The sequence below is a fragment of the Periophthalmus magnuspinnatus genome, chromosome 23, assembly GCF_009829125.3.
Source record: "Periophthalmus magnuspinnatus isolate fPerMag1 chromosome 23, fPerMag1.2.pri, whole genome shotgun sequence".
NCBI lineage: Eukaryota > Metazoa > Chordata > Actinopteri > Gobiiformes > Gobiidae > Periophthalmus > Periophthalmus magnuspinnatus.
In genome coordinates, this window is record NC_047148.1 from 3051332 (window position 1) to 3069189 (window position 17858).

The 17858-nt window shown below is 41.0% G+C and overlaps 1 protein-coding gene across 1 annotated transcript in view; it reads left to right on the forward strand.

Annotated features, from left to right (window-relative positions):
- Positions 1–4489: 4489 nt before the first annotated feature.
- Positions 4490–17858, forward strand: part of tmem209 (transmembrane protein 209) — a 265065-nt gene continuing 251696 nt past the window's right edge. Inside the window, exon 1 of the mRNA XM_055231767.1 lies at positions 4490–4497. The gene's annotated coding sequence lies outside the window, so the exon portion shown is untranslated. The remainder of the gene's footprint in view (positions 4498–17858) is intronic.

Sequence of the window (17858 nt, forward strand, 5' to 3'; positions counted from 1 at the left end):
TGGACGCCTCCCTAGGGAGGTGTTCTGGGCATGTCCCACCGGGAGGAGGCCCCGGGGAAGACCCAGGACACGCTGAAGGGACTATGTCTCTCGGCTGGCCTGGGAACGCCTTGGGGTCCCACCGGAGGAGCTGGAGGACGTGTCCAGGGTGAGAGAAGTCTGGGAGTCCCCTCGACCCGGCCCCGGATGGATGGATTGATGGATGTAAAACATGCCTCAACTCTGATAATGTTTAAATCCAGGCTCAAAACTGTTTAGCTGTGCATATGACTGAAAGGTTTTTATTCTGATTTTAATGTCTTTAAGTACTTTGAATTACTTTGTGTACCAATTGTGCTGTACAAATAAACTTGCCTTGCCTATATGAATATAAATGGTATAGAGAGATAGAGACATAGAGACATAGAGAGGTATAGAGAGATATAGGCATACAAAGGTATAAAGAGATAGAGGCATACAGAGGTACAGGGATAAAAATGCATAGGGAGTTATAGAGAGATAGATGCATAGAAATGTATAATGAGATACGGGTATAGAAAGATAGAGAGGTATAGCGAGTTAGAGGCATAGAGAAATAGAGGCATACACAGGTATAGAGAGATGGATGCATAGAGAGTATAGAGATGTAAAAAGATAGAAAGCTATAAAGAGGTATAGAGGGATGGATGCATAGAGAGTTATAGAGATGTAAAAAGATAGAAAGCTATAAAGATGTATAGAAAAGAGGCAGAGAGGTATAAAGACATGTATAGAGAGATAAAGCCATAGAGACATATAGAGAGGTATAGACTTAAAGAGATAGAGGCATACAGATGTATAGAGAGATGGATGCATAGAAAGGTATAGAGAGAGATATAGAGAGATGGAGGACTTGCCTTGCCATGCCTATGAAAATAGAAAACCAAGTGGTTTTGAGTCTTTAGAAATCTCAGGACAAACTACGCTCTACGAATTGTAATACAAAGTTGTTGAATATGTCCCTTCTTTTCATTTCCAAAAACTGTAAATTGTCAAATATCTTTACATTTACAAAATATTCTTCAAAATTTGCCAGAAGAGACCACAAGTGTATTAGTAATGCTGCTCCTCTGAGCCTATGACTGCTGGTCTCAGAGTTCACTGCAGTTCTCCAATCTACATCAGCTAAACAAGTGCAACATTATAAGAGCTGTCCGCAGAGCCAGAGTGGTGAGCCTTTATTCAAACTAAAGCAATCTCAACAGGAAGAGATGTATCCTGATAAGAGTAGGGGGTATAAAGGAACTGTAGCCTGTGCTCATGTTTTACAAAAGGTTATACAGTCCAGGCTTGTCAAAAGTATTGAAAGTATAATTAGTATCAGATACTAATTGATGCTAAAACTAGTATCAAAACTAGATACTCATTTGAGGAGGCATCAATGTTAAAAAGTCACATTCACAAGACAGTAATGAACCTTTCCTGAATAGCTTTAGAATGGTCTTGAGCTGTATACACCGCTGTAGATACAGCTTAAGACCATTAAAAAACCACGGAAGACTTTGGAACCTACTTGATCGACTGAGGGATTACACAGGTATAAGGCCACATCATTATGAATCGATATAAATCGTAATAAAATAAAAATACTACCATTTAATGATGAAAATCACATTCTATTGACTAAATAAAGGGTGTTTTTTAAAATTATTATTATTATTATCATCGTGGTATCAGAATCAGTATTGAGTATTGAGTCTATTCCTTAGTATCAAAATTGAGTTTGAAATGTTAGTATTGTGACAACACTACCACAATCACAACTGAACCTGGGTTGCCAGAGCCTTAACCTGAAGAGAGAGGACACATGCACATTTTTCTCATTCTCAGTATATGGACAGGCCTCATATGAAAGCTCAGAGACTCCAGAATTCACTCATTGCGCTGCAGAGGCTGCACTAGCACTGATTTATTATTGGCTGCAGGTGCTGGGGTTTACGAAATGACCATTCAGATCAAACAGACTCCTTTTAGGTTTAAACCAATTGGATTTTAGTATTGAAACTGGAAAGTGAAATGAGTGACTCATGTCATGCTCATTGTGTTTTCTGATTGAATGAGAACCAAAAGAACCAATGTTTTTTGTAATCAAGAATAAATCAGTGTTACAGTTACTATCAGTAAGAGCAATGTTTGATTTGAACATGTTCACTCGTATCTGGGGACACAGTCAGTTCATGTTTATGGAATTTAAAAGCAAAATCTTTCATATAGCTCCTGACTGATTCTATCTCGTCTCATCTGCCTTCATAGTTACTCTATTGCCTTCAGGAAATCAGGTAAAAGTAAAAATAGGCACAGGAAGGCTCTCACCTTAACTTTAACTCCCATTGCCAGTACAATTTAAAGTATGTTTTATTTAATTGTTTCGGCAATATGTTGATATCTGAAAACCTGTTGGGAAAGTTGTTCTCAAAAAATATATGTAAACAGTATATTGGCTGTAGTGGGAATGCAGAGTGATTTAACTTTCATTTATACAAAGGAGATTTCATTTGAGAGATAATGCAAAACAAGCTACATGTGTTTCATATGTTTCATGGTGACAGCGATTGCAGGATCCATCTTGTCACTTCACTCTTTAATGCTACTACGCTGCCTTTGGGAATATCAGGTACAAGTAAAAACTGGCAAAGGAGGTAGAAAGAAAGTAGTATTTAATGGTGGTAGAAAACATGGCGACAGTGATCCAGTGGTTTGTATCTTGTCTAAAAACAAAATGGTCCTAGGTTCCATTCTAGGCCAGGTAAGGTTGTTCTGTTACTGTTGTTTCAGATGATATCCCAACATTCTAACCTTCTTTGAGCTTGTTTTTGTTTCATGTGGATAGGCCCAGTAATTACAGAAGTTATTAACCATCAACCATGTCAGAACATCTGCATTATGACAGTAAATTCCACCACAGAATTTGAACTTGTCCTCCAGCTCCATTATAAACTGTAGGGATTCTCAAATTTTATGAATACAACCTATTGTTCACCCTCTGAAGACTCTTTAGCTCCTCTGCTCTGCTCCTTGCTCTCCCCCATACTGTGCCTCTGCATTAAAACTCACATTGATCAACTCTTTCCCATAATTCATTTGGGCTCTAGTGGGAGCTTTGTCACTGACACAAGAGACTATCCAGTGGTGTGATGAGTGAGCTAATTATTTCAGCCATATGCGATGAGGATACAGAGCACCTCAAGTGAACCAGGGCTGCACACAATGGAAAATTGTTGGCTGATATTACAATTAGATACGGTTAAAAATCATGTTCAAGAACATTAACATTTGAAACCACACTGTAATATTCATTGTTAATCAGCAAAAAAAAAACGCGTTGCCCCTGCACATTAGACAGGCTGAGTCACTCTCTACTTTTAAATCAGCTCTTAAAATGCACTTTTTCTCTTTAGCTTTTTATTGATATGTTGACTTTTATAGTGTACAGTTTGTAGTTATTTATTTGTACGTCTGTCATTTATCTGTATTTTTAAAATGTCTGTTGTGTACTGCACTCTGGTCAACTCTGTTGTTTTTAAAGTGCATTAGAAATAAAGTTGGATTGGATTGGATTGGAAAATACAAAATTGAACGGTTGCATTTGGCAAATTGCAAAAACCTACCATTTTACATTTTGCCCAAATTGTTGCATCACAGGTAAAACTTCTTACTTCTCATGTGTAGTTTGCCATAAAGTCCATAAACCATCATCGGACTCATTCTGTGGTCAAGTTAAGTTCTCAACAAACACATGGCTCTATTAGCATAGCATTCACAGAGGATAAGGACCTAATTTTTCACTTTCTGATTATTATGTGACTCTTAGACCAATTTTGTTGGCCACAGGCATCCTGCTGAATTGGTCCAGTTGGTCCAGTTGATCATAGGGAAAACTGTACAGCAAATGTAATTCATTCTCCCAATATAGCCTCAATAGTATCAGACCACTTTGAGATACAAACCTAATCTGTCACATTTACATTAAATCCACCCATCTGAGTCACTCTTGTCCACCAGTTTATGGCCCTCCACTTACAATAATGATCAATAATCAACTTCCACCCTTCTTTGAAAAAAGTTTAGACATCCCTGGTGTAGTTTATAAAAGTGTTGTAGACATTATTTTAAAAGAGAAAATTTGACAAAGGAGTTTAAAAGAGAATTAAAGCCCACGAATGCTTACAATTTGTTCTTTAAATGGCAACATTTATAAAGTATTGTTTATGTCCTGGAATATACATTGACATTTTTTTTTTTTTTTTTTAGTATTCTAATCCAGATTTAGTGTTTTGTTTTGATGACAGTTACAGTTACACAAAATCGTGGGTATTTCCAATGTTGACCACTGCAAAAGACAAGGGGAGGGACTAACCACACTGAAACTGTAAACACCTATTGTCTCCAGTTTCAGCTGAACCTACCCTACCCTACCCTATTCAGCCCTTAATGACCCTGATATAGCACATATATCACATTTTCTCTTTCTTCAGTGTGGTTAGCCCCTCCCCTCAGATAGATATAAGGCAGTGGCCACCAGCAGTAATCTGACCAGAACTGAAGAGGCAGCTTGGATGAGCAGTGAAACATCTTCACTCCTACAACAATTTGTCCAGTTGACAGATTTAAACTTCGTCTTTTGCCATGGATCAGACCTGGACAACTTAGGGTTTACACAGAAATGTTGACCACTAACAAACTGCAGAATAGTTTATTTGTTTGTTGCTATGGGAGCCAGTTTGGCCTCTTTGGTCCTTTCACATCATGGTCATCGAGTTTAGATTCAAATATGAGCTGATGTCTGGAGGTCCAACTCCCTCAAAAGCTCCGCCATACTGAGGGGAAAGCGTCACTATGGAAACAAGGGCAGAGGCAGCACAAGGATCGCTCTGTATGTATGAATGGAGTAGAAGAGATGAGAGAGAGAAAAGAAGGAGACAGGGGGAGGTAGAGGAAGGAGAAGCAGGAGAGAGAATGAGGGAGACGGGCAAGAGATGAAGACAGAGAAAGAAGAGAAGAGAGAGAGGGGGTGAGAGAGAGTGAGTACAAAGAAAGAAGTATGGTAGAATGATGGATAGAGAGAAAAAGAGGAAGAGGTGGGATAGAGAGAAAGAAGAGGGGGTGTAAAAAGAGGAGACAGGGAGAGCTAAAAATAAGAAAGAAAGGAGAAGAGGGGAAAGAGAATGAGGATGAGAGGAGAAAGAAGGAGAGGAAAAAGAGAAGAGGAGGAGAGATAGGGTGAAGGATGTTGGGTATATAAAAAGAGCAAGAGGTGTGGCAGAGGCGACAAGTGAAAACAGGATATAACAAGAGAGTAAATGAGAGAATGAAAGAGAGAGAAGGATGAGAAGAGAGGAGGGGTGGGAGAGAAAGAGTTAAAGAACGAGGGGAAAAATGGCCGCCAGCTGTGCAGAGGAATCCACCATTGCAACAGGGCAAATCTGATTTAGATTCAAGCAGAAAGAGAGAGAGAGGGCTAGAGACATGCAGTTGGAGAAAAAAGGGCCGAGATAGAATAAGAAGCCGAATGACCACTGGCTGCCTAGAGGAATCCTCCAGCAGATGGACAGGGCTGGACATGTGAAGGACAAGCAGTGGGCAGAGAGACAGGGCCAGGTGAGAGAGAGAGAGAGAGAGAGAGAGAGAGAGAGAGAGAGAGAGAGAGAGAGAGAGAGAGAGAGAGAGAGAGAGAGAGAGAGAGAGAGAGAGAGAGAGAGAGATAACCTGGTATAACCCTGATTTTGATTTAGTCCTGCTTTAGTCCTGGTTTACATTAAGGCCTGGTTTAGTTTATGTTCAATCCTATTTTAGTCCTGGTATAATCCTGGTATAGTTCTGGTATAGTCCTGGTATAGTCCTAATGTAGTCCAGGTATAGTTTAATCCTGGTGTAGTCTTGGTTTAGTCCTGGGCTTGGTTTAGTCTAATAGTCCTATTTAGTCCTTATTAACTCCTGGCCTAGTTCTTAGTCCTTCAGACAGTTTTGGTATTGAATTGGATAGCCTAGATTTAATCCTTAGTTTAGGTTCATTTTGGTTTAGGTTAATTTGTCTGTTGATAATGTTCATATCTTGATTACAGAGAAAACCACCACTGTCATGTAGAGCAGGTTAATATGAACATTTTAAGACCAAAATGACAATGCTCACTACAACAGTTGCAGAGAGAGGGGTGACAATTTTTCAATGTAAAGTAAACTGGAGTCAGGGACCCATGATCACTTCCTGTTTGGAGTGTGGTGGTTGAAACCTTGGGAAAGTTGATTTTACACACTCACAAGTCCCTTCAGCTCTAGCTATCTCAAGATTTATGATTGAGTTAATCTGTATTTATCCATCAACAAAAGCCTCATACAAAATACTGAAGAGTCAAATATAATGTGAAATAAACACTAACACCAAATATACCGTTAACAGTTCTGTTTTTTCACAATCAGAACAACAAGAATGAAGAGCTTATGTGCAGTTTAAGGCAATCAAGTCTGAACCACCTCCTTTTCTTGACCCTGTGCTCCTTCATAATCTATAATGCTTCACTGGCAAATTAGCTTTCTGTCATGTCATGAGGACATGCCTCTCATGTCCTCTCCCATCCTTTCCTTTCTGCTCCTTTGCGCTCCTGTCCTCCACTGTCCTTTCATGTTCTCTCCCATCCTCCCCTGTTCTTCCTTGTTCTCTCCCATCCTCCCCTAATATCATCAAAAGATTCAGAGAATCTGAACAAATCTCTGCATGTAAGGCCAAAAACCAACACTGAATTCCTATGACCTTTGATCCCTCAGGCAGTAATGTATAAGGATGTTACCATCTGGGATCAGGAACACTTCAGGAAACCGTTGTCAGTTGTCAGTTAACACAGTTCGTCACTACATCTCCAAGTGGAAGTTAAGACTGTACCATGCAAAGCGAAAGCTATTTCAACAACACCCAGAAATGCTGTGGCTTTTCTAGGTCTGAGCTCACCTGAGATGGACTGATGCAAAGTGGAAAAGTGTGTTGTGGTCTGACGAGACCACATTTCAGATGGAAATCATGGAGCCAAAGAGGAAAAGGACCACACGGATTGTTATCAGTGCAAAGTTGAAAAGCCAGCATCTGTGATGGTTTATTGATTGTTGTTAAAGGGAAACATGTCCCTGCCCCAGCTTTATTGGAATGTGTTGCAGACATCAAATTGAAAATGATTGAATATTTGCATAAAAACAATAAAGTGTATCAGTTTGAACATTAAATATCATGTCTTTGTAGTTTATTCAGGATTTGCAAATCATTGTAGTCTGTAGTTTTACACAATCCAACCTCATTGGAATTGGGGTTGTAGTTTAGTCCTAGTTTAGTACTAGTTTTGTCCTAGTTTAGTCCTTATATGTATGTATATATTCAGTGAGAAGGGCTTCCTTTCCTTAGCATTAAACTTATCTCCATTGAGACAAGCAAGTGATGCTACCAGACCAAGTTCAGTGGATAGACGACTTAATGTGAGAACATTAAGAATACACATTTAAAAAATATATGTAATTGAATAAATGCAATTTTTTTATTTGTGTTAAATATCTTAATGCCAAACTGTGGAAAATTCCAGGCAAAGCAATAACGTTTCCATGGAGTCAAGAAGGTGACAGAACCCTCAACAAAAAAAGTTGAATATTGTACCTTTAAAATGCACTATCCTGACCAATTAAACTCATCATCTTTTGTCCATTGTTTTGGTTATAGTAATTTAGTCCTGTTTTTTAGCATCCCTAACTTAAGACAGTCAGTTAATTATATAGAGCATATGAATGCAGTATAAACACAGGGCCTTCTTGCTGTGGGGCAAAAGTGCCAGACAAGTCACAATGCCACGTAGTCCTGGTTTAGACCTGACTGAAATCCTGGTTTAGTCCTATTTTTCAATTCATCACTCTCCCAGCTTCTAAAACCACTGTACCTGCCCACCACAAACTTGTCACCGAGATTTATACCTCTCTAAGTTGAAATTCAGAGAGGTAAAGGATTACAACAACACAGGTGTGCACGCAGGGTTATGAGAGGAGGATAACTGGACCTTTACTACCAAATGATAAAGAATTGTAGATGGTTGAAAGGTGTTGTAAAATCGGTGAAAAGCAAGAAATACTTCATATTAAATGGTTTACAGTGGTCCAAAGTTGTTCCTCACTTACAAACCCATGTGAAGGCTAATTTTCCACTTTCTGGCGGAACAGCATAAAAATCCTTTTCTGCCGGGTCTAAGAAACCACCATGTGGACTGTATTCATGTAAAAAACATGTTACATTTACAAGTATATTTTGATTCATTCTGTGACAAGAGTAGAAAGTTAAAACCAAATTTAAGTGAGTTTTATAATTGCACTTTAAGGGGACAAATCATAGGCATTTTTGTTCCATGTTATAAGGGTCCTTCATCAAAAACATATTTATCAAAAACATTTATCTTGCTTCTTTCTTCCTTCATTAATCCTATTTACAAGGACATCTTACACAGAGCTTCAGAAATCACTCACTTCCCTGATTATAAATCAGAAACTCTCTCGCACTGTAGTCAATATGAGTAATTTTGCATTCACTAAGTTCACTACTGTCTCATGGACCTATTAGAGTGAAAGTCAAATTTTTTCATAGTTCATTGTATTTTGCTGTCAGAAGAGGGAGCTATAATGTAAACCTAACTTGTACTTAGGACTTTGTTTGAAAGAGTGTGTTTTCCAAAATGGAGAGAGAAAGAGACAGAGGGGGAAAAAGAGAGAAGAGAGAGCCCCTTGTAAATGATGTCTTTGATCAGGTGACTTCACATGAGCTGTCACCTCCTCCATTATACAGATGCCACAACAAAGAGGGGCTGCATATGGACCAAACATGGACTGAATACAACAGACTCACCTGCTCCGACACACAGACATACACACACACACACACACACACTCACCTGCTCAGACACACACCTGCTCATGGACACACACTTTCGCCTGCTCAGGGGACAGAGACACAGTACCAAACTACACTGTACCATAGGTATAAGGGGTCTGCTAAAATATCAATATAGATAAGTCATGATACTAAATTTGGTGATACAGTATTGATATTGTGGGCAGCTGTATTGATATATCTCCTTTAGATCCACTGTAATAAAAGGTTGCTAGTGATGAGAGACAGTGACAGAGCCAGTTTTGTTACATGTTCAGAGAAAAGAAATGGGTTGGAATTTACCCAGGATTATTAAGTCAGATGTAAAATCCTGCTCAGTACAATAAATCATCACCAGACGTGTTCTGAACATCAAATTTTAACATCAAATTGCTTTCATTACAACGGTATGCTTACATCATCATGTTGGGGCAATATTGAACAATTACAGACCCATCTCAAAATCTGCCATTTTTGGGCAAAGTCCTTGAAAAGTTGTTTACCAAGAGCTTACTAACTTTCTCCTTTGATGTTTTCCAGTCAGGTTTTAGGACCCCACCACAGCACTGAGACTGCTCTTATCAAGGTGACAAATGCACCTGATGCAGGGCAAAGTCTCAGTCTTGATCCTCAGCGCTGCTTTTGACACTGTCAATCATGGGATCCTGTTACAGAGACTAGAGGACTGGGTGGGCATCTCTGGTATGGCACTATACTGGTTAAAGTCCTATCTAGAAGACAGGGAGTACTTTGTTGAAATTGGAAAATGTGTCTCAGATAAAATGTCCCTGAGCTGTGGGGTGCCCTAGGGGTCAATACTGCGACCCTTGCTGTCTAATATGTAGTAATAATGTGTTCTACCACAACTATGCAGATGACACTCAGATCTATGTCTCACTGGCAGCAGGTGAATATAGACCAGTGGATTCACTCTGCGACTGCATCCAATAGATCAGTATGTGGATGCAAAACAACTTTCCCAACTAAACTCAAACAAGACTGAAGTCATAGTCCACACAAACATAGAGAAAGTGTTGTAACCTCCAGTCTCTCTCTCTAAAACCTTGAAATCAGGCTAGAAATCTAGGAGTAATAATGGACGCAGACTTGAATTTTAGTCTGTTTTTGACAGTATACCTTTGGACTTTTGTAATGTTTTCATTTTGGTGGTGGATGAGATCCGTCCCGAGTACCTCAAGTCTCTGGATGTTGTGGGACTGTCTTGGCTGACACGTCATTACAATATTGCGCGCCGGTCGGGGATAGTAACGCTGGACTGACGGACCAGAGGATGTGTTCCAATTAAAGGGGAATCCCAGTCCCTCAGCCTTCCTGGTAAGGGGTGCTGGAGAGGAGAATCCGACCGATAGCTCAGATTCAGGAGGAGCAGTGTGGTTTTCGTCCCGGCTGTGGAACATTGGACCAGCTCAATACTCTAAATCGGGTCCTCGAGGGTCATGGAAGTTTGCTCAACCAATCCACATGTATTTTGTGGATATGAGAAGGCCATTCGACTATGTCCCTCATTGGTGTCCTGGGGGGGTGCTCCGGGACTATGGGGTCCATGGCCCTTTGCCAAGGGCTGTCCAGTCCCTGTATGACAGGAGCAGGAGCTGTGTTCCCATTGCCGGCAGTAAGTTAGACCTGTTCCCAGTGCATGTTGTCCTTGGCGGACAAGGACTCCCTTTGTCTCTCTGTTCATTATATTTATGAACAGAGTTTCTAGGCGCAGCCAGGGATTGGAGGGGGTCCGGTTTGGGAACCACAGGATCTCATCTCTGCTGTTTGCAGATGATGTTGTCCTGATGGTTTCATCCTGCAAGAACCTTCATCAGGCACTGGGGCAGTTTTGGCCGAATGTGAAGCGATTGGGATGGGAATCAGCTCCTCCAAATCCAAGGCCATGGTTCTCGACCGGAAAAAAGGTGACTTGCTCTCTCTGGGTGGCGTGTGAGTCCCTGCCTCAAGTGGAGGAGTTCAAGTATCTTGGGGTCTTGTTCACAAGTGAGGGAAGGATGGAGCGTGAGAGACAGGTGGATCAATGCAGCATCTGCAGTGATGCGGTCAAGCTGAGTTGAAAGGCAAAGCTCTCAATTTACCGGTCAATCTGTGTTCCTACCCTCACCTATGGTCATGACCTCTGGGTAATGACTGAAAGAACAAGATCGCGGATACAAGCGGCGAATATGGGCTTCCTCCGCAGATAATAATGTCCAGTTCAATAGAGAGCTATTGAGAGAGATGATTTTATGTCCTAAAACATGAGATGCCAAAGCAAAAGTACTCAAGAGGATGTTTACAACACCAGTTAAAATAATGAATAATACATGCCCTTTAACTTATTTGACGTTATCTGTATGTTAATATTTTGCAGTGCACAAACTTCTGTATGATGCTTTTAAAAATCTATTTATTTAAACTGAGGCCTGATTGAACCAGTGAAGGCCATTTTAAAAACCAAATCTTAGCTGATGCCAAAGCATTTAAGTGCAGGTGGCAGCAGTATATGTGTCTTATGGGGAATTAAAGAGTGATAAAACGGGACATTTGCACAGGTACAGCCAGGCATAACATCGCACTTGAAAATAGTACTATAATGGCATTCCCTATCGGCATCTTGGACTATGCCTTTCCTCTGACAGTTTAAACGGAAAATTGAAATTGCTTGTCGCCAAAGTCCCATTTGGAAGCGATATTTGTTTGAGGGAATAATCCATGACTGATTGTAATGAGAAAGTCTGAGTTGAACTGAGAATGAGCCAGGATCTGGGACTCAAATGAATAGGATGTACTGGTTTGTTACTAGGTTACTACTTTTAAAGACTTATTCAAAATCATAATTATCAAGATTTAGCAGACAGCTAAAATATGACTTACATTTACAAGTGCAAATATATTACATGACACTTTTTCAAAATGTTCTTTTTTTTTTTTCAAATTTTCAGTGAAATAGTTATTGTTGTTGTAGTAATAGTAGGCAAGGCAAGTTTTTTTTGTATTTGAATTTGTATAGCACAATTTGTACACAAAGTGCTTTTCAGAATAAGACAAAATCACAATACAACAAATCTAAACATAAATAATCACAAATAATCATCAAAAAAATTACATTAAAGGAGAAAAGTGCAGAATAAGTAGTAACAATAGTAGTAATAGTAGTAATTGTAATTGCTAATAGTGATAGTAAAAGCATAGTACAGTACTAAAATACCACCAAGAGAAGTTATATATTTATGGGTTTCAGTTTGTTGGTGTCAGTTTGAGGAATTTTGACAGTTAAAAAGATAATATTAACTTTTTAATTATAAAATGCTATGCTATGCAATTTATCATCATTCTGAAAGCCCAATTCTATTTTTTATAACAGGCTGAAATTGTCGGCTTTTAAATAGCTCTAACCATATCAAGACTATTTATCTTGTATATTTTGTTGCAACCATGCAATTTCCACTTTAGATGAGTGGAAATGCATTGTCTGCATATGTTATCAGAAATTAGAAAAGATAATTTACTTAAATGACAAAAGCTGTTCTTAATTTTAATTCCTTTTTTTTTTACAAATTGCTTTATGTGAAAATTCAGCATCGATTTTTCTTCCTCGCCATGAGCCTTTATAATCCTTTCTTTCCATTCTGTTGACTGGTACATGTGATCTGCTCCAATCACTACTCCTCTTGCCGCTCCCGTCGAGTCTCTCCTTGATGCTCTCATGTTTCCTGTGACATTTTCTGTTGTGAAGGAGGAAATGTCCCATATTAAACTCAATGAGAGTGAAGCATTAGCCGCCCATGCTGTTTGTTTGTCACACACACCATTAGGTAAAGTCAGGCGCAGTCATCAGTTCCTGTCCTCTACAACAGGTGTGTGTCTGTGGGAGGGGATTTATCACATTGTGGGGACTCAAATCTGCACACACACTCACATTATGGGAACCATGTTCACTTATGGGGACGAAAAACTATTATTATTATTAGATCGTTGTTGATTTAACAATAAAGATCCAAGTTAAAGTAGGTTAAGGTCAGAGTTTAGGTAAGGATAGGCAAGTATTAGGGACCACCTGCCATTATACAGAGGCAGGTGGTCCCCCTGTTTAAGAAGGGCGACCGGAGGGTGTTTTCCAATTACAGGGAAATCACACCCCTCACCTTTCCTGGTAAGGTCTATTCTAGGGTACTGGAGAGGAGAATCCGACCGATAGTTGAACCTTGGATTCAGGAGGAGTGGTGTGGCTTTCATCCTGGTTGCAGAATACTGAACCAGCTCTATACTCTCCACTGGGTCCTTGAGGGTTCATGGGAGTTTGTCCAACAAGTCCACATGTGCTTTGTTGATCTGGAGAGGCATTTGACCGTGTCCCTCATGGTGTCTTTTGGGTGGTGCTCTGGGTGTATTGAGTAAGGAACCCTTTGCTAAGGGCTGCCCAGTCCCTGTATGACCAGACCAGGAGCTGTGTTTGTATTTCCGTCAGTAAGTCTGACCTGTTCTGGGTCACTGGTTCTGTTCATTGTATTTATGGACATAATTTCTCGGCCAGGGAATGGAAGGGGTCGGGTTTGGGAACCACAGGATCTAATTTCTGCTGTTTGCAGATTATGTTGTCCTGATGGCTTCATCGAGCCAGGACCTGCAGCAGGTACTGGAGTAGTTTGCAGCCGAGTGTGACGCAGCTGGGATGAGAATCAGCTCCTCCAAATTCGAGGCCATGGTTCTCGACCAGAAAAAGGTGGTGTGCCTTTTCCAGGTGGGTTGTGAATCCTCGTGTCAAGTGGAGGAGTTCAAGTATCTCAAGGTTTTGTTCACGAGTGAGGGAAGGATGGAGAGTGAAATGGATTGGTGCAGTGTGCGCAGTGATGCGGTCATTGTATTGTCATTACTGTTGTGGTAAAGAAGGAACTGAGTCGAAAGGCAAAGCTCTTGATTTGCCGACCAATCTACGTTCCTACTCTGAGGTATGGCCATGAGCTTTGTCTAATGACAAGATCGCTGATACAAGTGGCTGCAATGAGTTTCCTCCACAGGGTGGCTGGGTGCTCCTTCAGAGATAGGATGAGGAGCTCAGTCACACAGAGTGGATCGAAGTGGATCCAGTGCTCCTCCAGGAGCCAGCTGAGGTGGCTTGGGCATCTATTCAGGGTGCCCCCTGGATGGGGCATGTCCCACCAGGAGGAGACCCCAGGGAAGACCCAGAACATGCTGGAGAAACTATGTCTCTAGGCTGGCCTGGGAATGCCTTGGGGTCCCACCAGAGGAGCTGGAAGACGTGTCTGAGGTGTGGGAAGTCTGGCAGTCCCTGCTTAAACTGTTGACTTGGTGACCCGGCCCTGGATAAGTGGAAGAAAATGGATGGATGTACTGATTCTTGCTTGTGTGATGTGAATGTTTTAAGCTGCTGGCTGCACCAGAATTGCCCCTCAGGGATCAAATAAAGAAATCTATTTCTACCTACATCTATATCAGGTTACATGTAATCTACAAAGAACCCACTCGCCATAAGAATGCATGTTTTTAAGCTATTTTGAGTAAAAACACCATCCATCATCCATCCATTTTCTTCCGCTTATCCAGAGCTGGGTCGCGGGGGCAGCAGTCTAAGCAGGGACTCCCAAACTTCCCTCACTCCAGACACGTCCTCCAGCTCCTCCGGTGGGATCCCAAGGCGTTCCCAGGCCAGCGGAGAGACATAGTCCCTCCAGCATGTCCTGGGTCTTCCCCGGGGCCTCCTCCCGGTGGGACATGCCCAGAACACCTCCCTAGGGAGGCGTCCAGGAGGCATCCTGAGCAGATGCCCGAGCCACATCAGCTGGCTCCTCTCAACGTGTAGGAGCAGCGGCTCTACTCCGAGCTCCTCCCGTGTGACTGAGCTCCTCACCCTATCCCTAAGGGTGCGCCCACACACTCTGCGGAGGAAACCCATTTCGGCCCGCTTGTATCTGCGATCTTGGCCTTTCAGTCATTACCCAGAGCTCATTACCATAGGTGAGGGTAGGAACGTAGATTGACTGGTAAATTGAGAGCTTCGCCTTCCGGCTGAGCTCCTTCTTCACCACAACAGACCGATACAGCGACCGCATCACTGCAGACGCTGCACCGATCCGCCTGTCAGTCTCACGCTCCATCCTTCCCTCACTCATGAACAAGATCCCGAGATACTTGAACTCCTCCACTTGGGGAGGAGTTGCCCTCACCACCCACCTGGAGAGGGCAAACCACCTTTTTCCAGTCAAGAGTAAAAACATGCAATTTAATAAATGTAAAATTGATCAATTTGGCAGGTTTAATGCCATACTGTGGAACATTTTAGACAAAGCATCCATGGAGGCATATTCCCCAACCAGAAAAGTTCACATTTTCAAGCTAGTCTTATGCTTTTTAAAGGTCCCATATTACACAAAATGGACTTGTGAGCTTTAAACCATGTTATAATGCTGTTACCTCCTCAAAAACATAGCTGGAGTTGTTTTTGTTTCATTCACACATATTTGAGTAATCCTCGATTACATTCCTCTACATCTCTAATGCTCAAAATGCTCAATTCCACCTTGTGTGATGTCACATAGTGGTAGTGCATTTTACCTTTTGCTCAGTAGAGATTGACAATTCCATGGCTGAAATCATGAAATGATGCTAGTGTAGGATGGAGTCTAAAAATACAGTAGAGCACTGCCTGTATTACCACATGGCAACACAAGGGGTAGAACAGAGTGTTTTCAGTTTGAGAGAAGAACACAGCCTGTGAATGAAACAAAACAACAGTTTGTGGTGTTTGGTGAGGAAACAACTTTATATAGATCAGAAAACAGTGCAATATCAACCATTGAATTATTTGAGCCATTGGTATTATTTGAGTTTAACTTCTCCTCAAGTGTACTGTTATCCTGAAGTACCCATATCACTAAGTACAAATTCTTTCCATAGTTCTAGTGCATACACCATCTCTGTGGCTGGCCACCATAGACAGCTTCATTATTAAAGCCTCCTGTCTTGTCTTGTCTTGTCACTCGGATTGTAGAGAAATGGCCAAAACAACAACACTGTAATATGGCTGACATTTACAATAGACGTCTAGCATCATATCCAATTTTTCCCTCCTCTCCTCTAATTCTCTTTTAATTGCTCTTCCAATGTCTGCTTCTGGAATAAGTCTGTCCCTCCTCATTTAGACGAGTGAACCCATAATATGGCTCTCTGGAAGGACCCCTTATAATAAACTGTGTGTGTGTTTTATTTGCAGAGACCAGGCCAAAACTTGGGAGGCTAAAAGGAGAGAAAAGGGGGGGGGGGGGGGGGGGGGGGGGGGGCTATGCTATGTCCCTCCTGGACATTATGTCTCTGTCCAGGAGGGAAGGACAGAGACATAGTGAAAGAGAGAGAAAGTGAAACACAGAGGAAAAGGGGGCAGGAGAAAGGAGAGAGAGTGGAGAAAGGGAAAGAGGGGAAACAGAGAGAAAGCGAGGAGGGCGTATGAATGAATAGTGGACTGATATGGAGGGCACTTTGGGAGGGAGCAAGGGAGGGAGGGAGAGAGAGAACAGAGAGAGAGACAGACAGACAGAGAGAGATGTAGGGAGAGAGGGAGAGTGGCCAAAACTTCAGGAGAAGGAAGGAGAAAGGGAGGTAAAGAGAGATGAAGAAAAAGAGAAACAGAACAGGAGATGTAAGAGAGATGCAAGGGAGAGAAGGAGAGAAATTGGGAAGAGTGTAATAGAGAGGCAAAAAATCTAATTGCAGAGAGGCAAAGAGAGAAAGGGAGACAGATGGAAGACTAACAATGATAAAGAAAAGAAGGAAATAAGACAGAGAATGAGAGAGAGACAGAGTGACAGAGAAAGGGGATGAGAGAGTGAGAGACAAGACATAAAGAGAGAGAGTGAAAGTGGAGAGGAGGCCAAAACCTGAGGAGAGGGAAGGAGATAGGGATAGAAGAAGACAGAGAAAAAAAAGATAGAGAGGGGGTATAAGAGAGTGCATGGGAGAGAAGAGTGTGTGTAAGAAAGAAAAATTTGGAGAGAGAGAAGAAGAGAAAGACAAATAGAGACAGAGGAAGAGGAGTTAGTAAAACGTTGATGCCAGAAAGAGAGAAAGATGAGAGAGGGCAGGAAAGAGAGAGAGAAGGAGAGATAGAGAGAAAGGTGGGGAGATGGAATGAAACAGAGAAAGAGGGAGCAGGATAGACAGAGGAGCAGACAAGGCCAAAACGTAAGATAATTGGTCTCATTTGGGCATAAATAGTTTTAAAGCGAGCTTTGATTAAACACATTTGAGCCTCTTCATTGTAATAAAAAGTTGCTAAGCGATGAGAGAGGTGATTAATTGTCCTTCACTGTGCAACAGAATTACATTGTCCTGTTTTGTTTTTTTTTTTGTTTTTTTTTTGTTTTTGTTTTTTTAAAGTAATCTGGATGACAGAGGGATTATACAGATATAATGCCATATGGTAATATAAAAGAAAGTACAGAGATTTAATGCTATTGTGGTATTGGAATCAATATTGAGTATCGATTTTATTCCTTAGTATTGAAATCAAATTATTAATTTTAGTATCATGACAACTCAATTTCAGGCAAGATTTTATTATATTTCACTGAATATCTAGCCTAAAAAACAGATTGGTTCTTCTTGTATGTTCTCTACAAAGATCTCTCAGCCTCATCTCAGCCAGTTTAGCAGAGTTTACAACTTTGCTCTCTGATTCTGCATGAATCTGTGATGTTTTTCAGTCCCTTGCGATATTCGTTACCTTTTCTTTCTCTGTAAGCAGCTATATTTGCTTTAATATGGACAGGCCACAAGTGTCCCTAAACACTAAACTACCCTTCAACTACCTGTAAGTACCTTATCTGCTGATGAGTTACATTTCTAAAAAGCAGTGCAACAATGACTGCAAAAATATTACATAAAGTAAACCAAAAATGGTGAGGCCAAAATGTTGTGCTGAACCACAAAATGTATT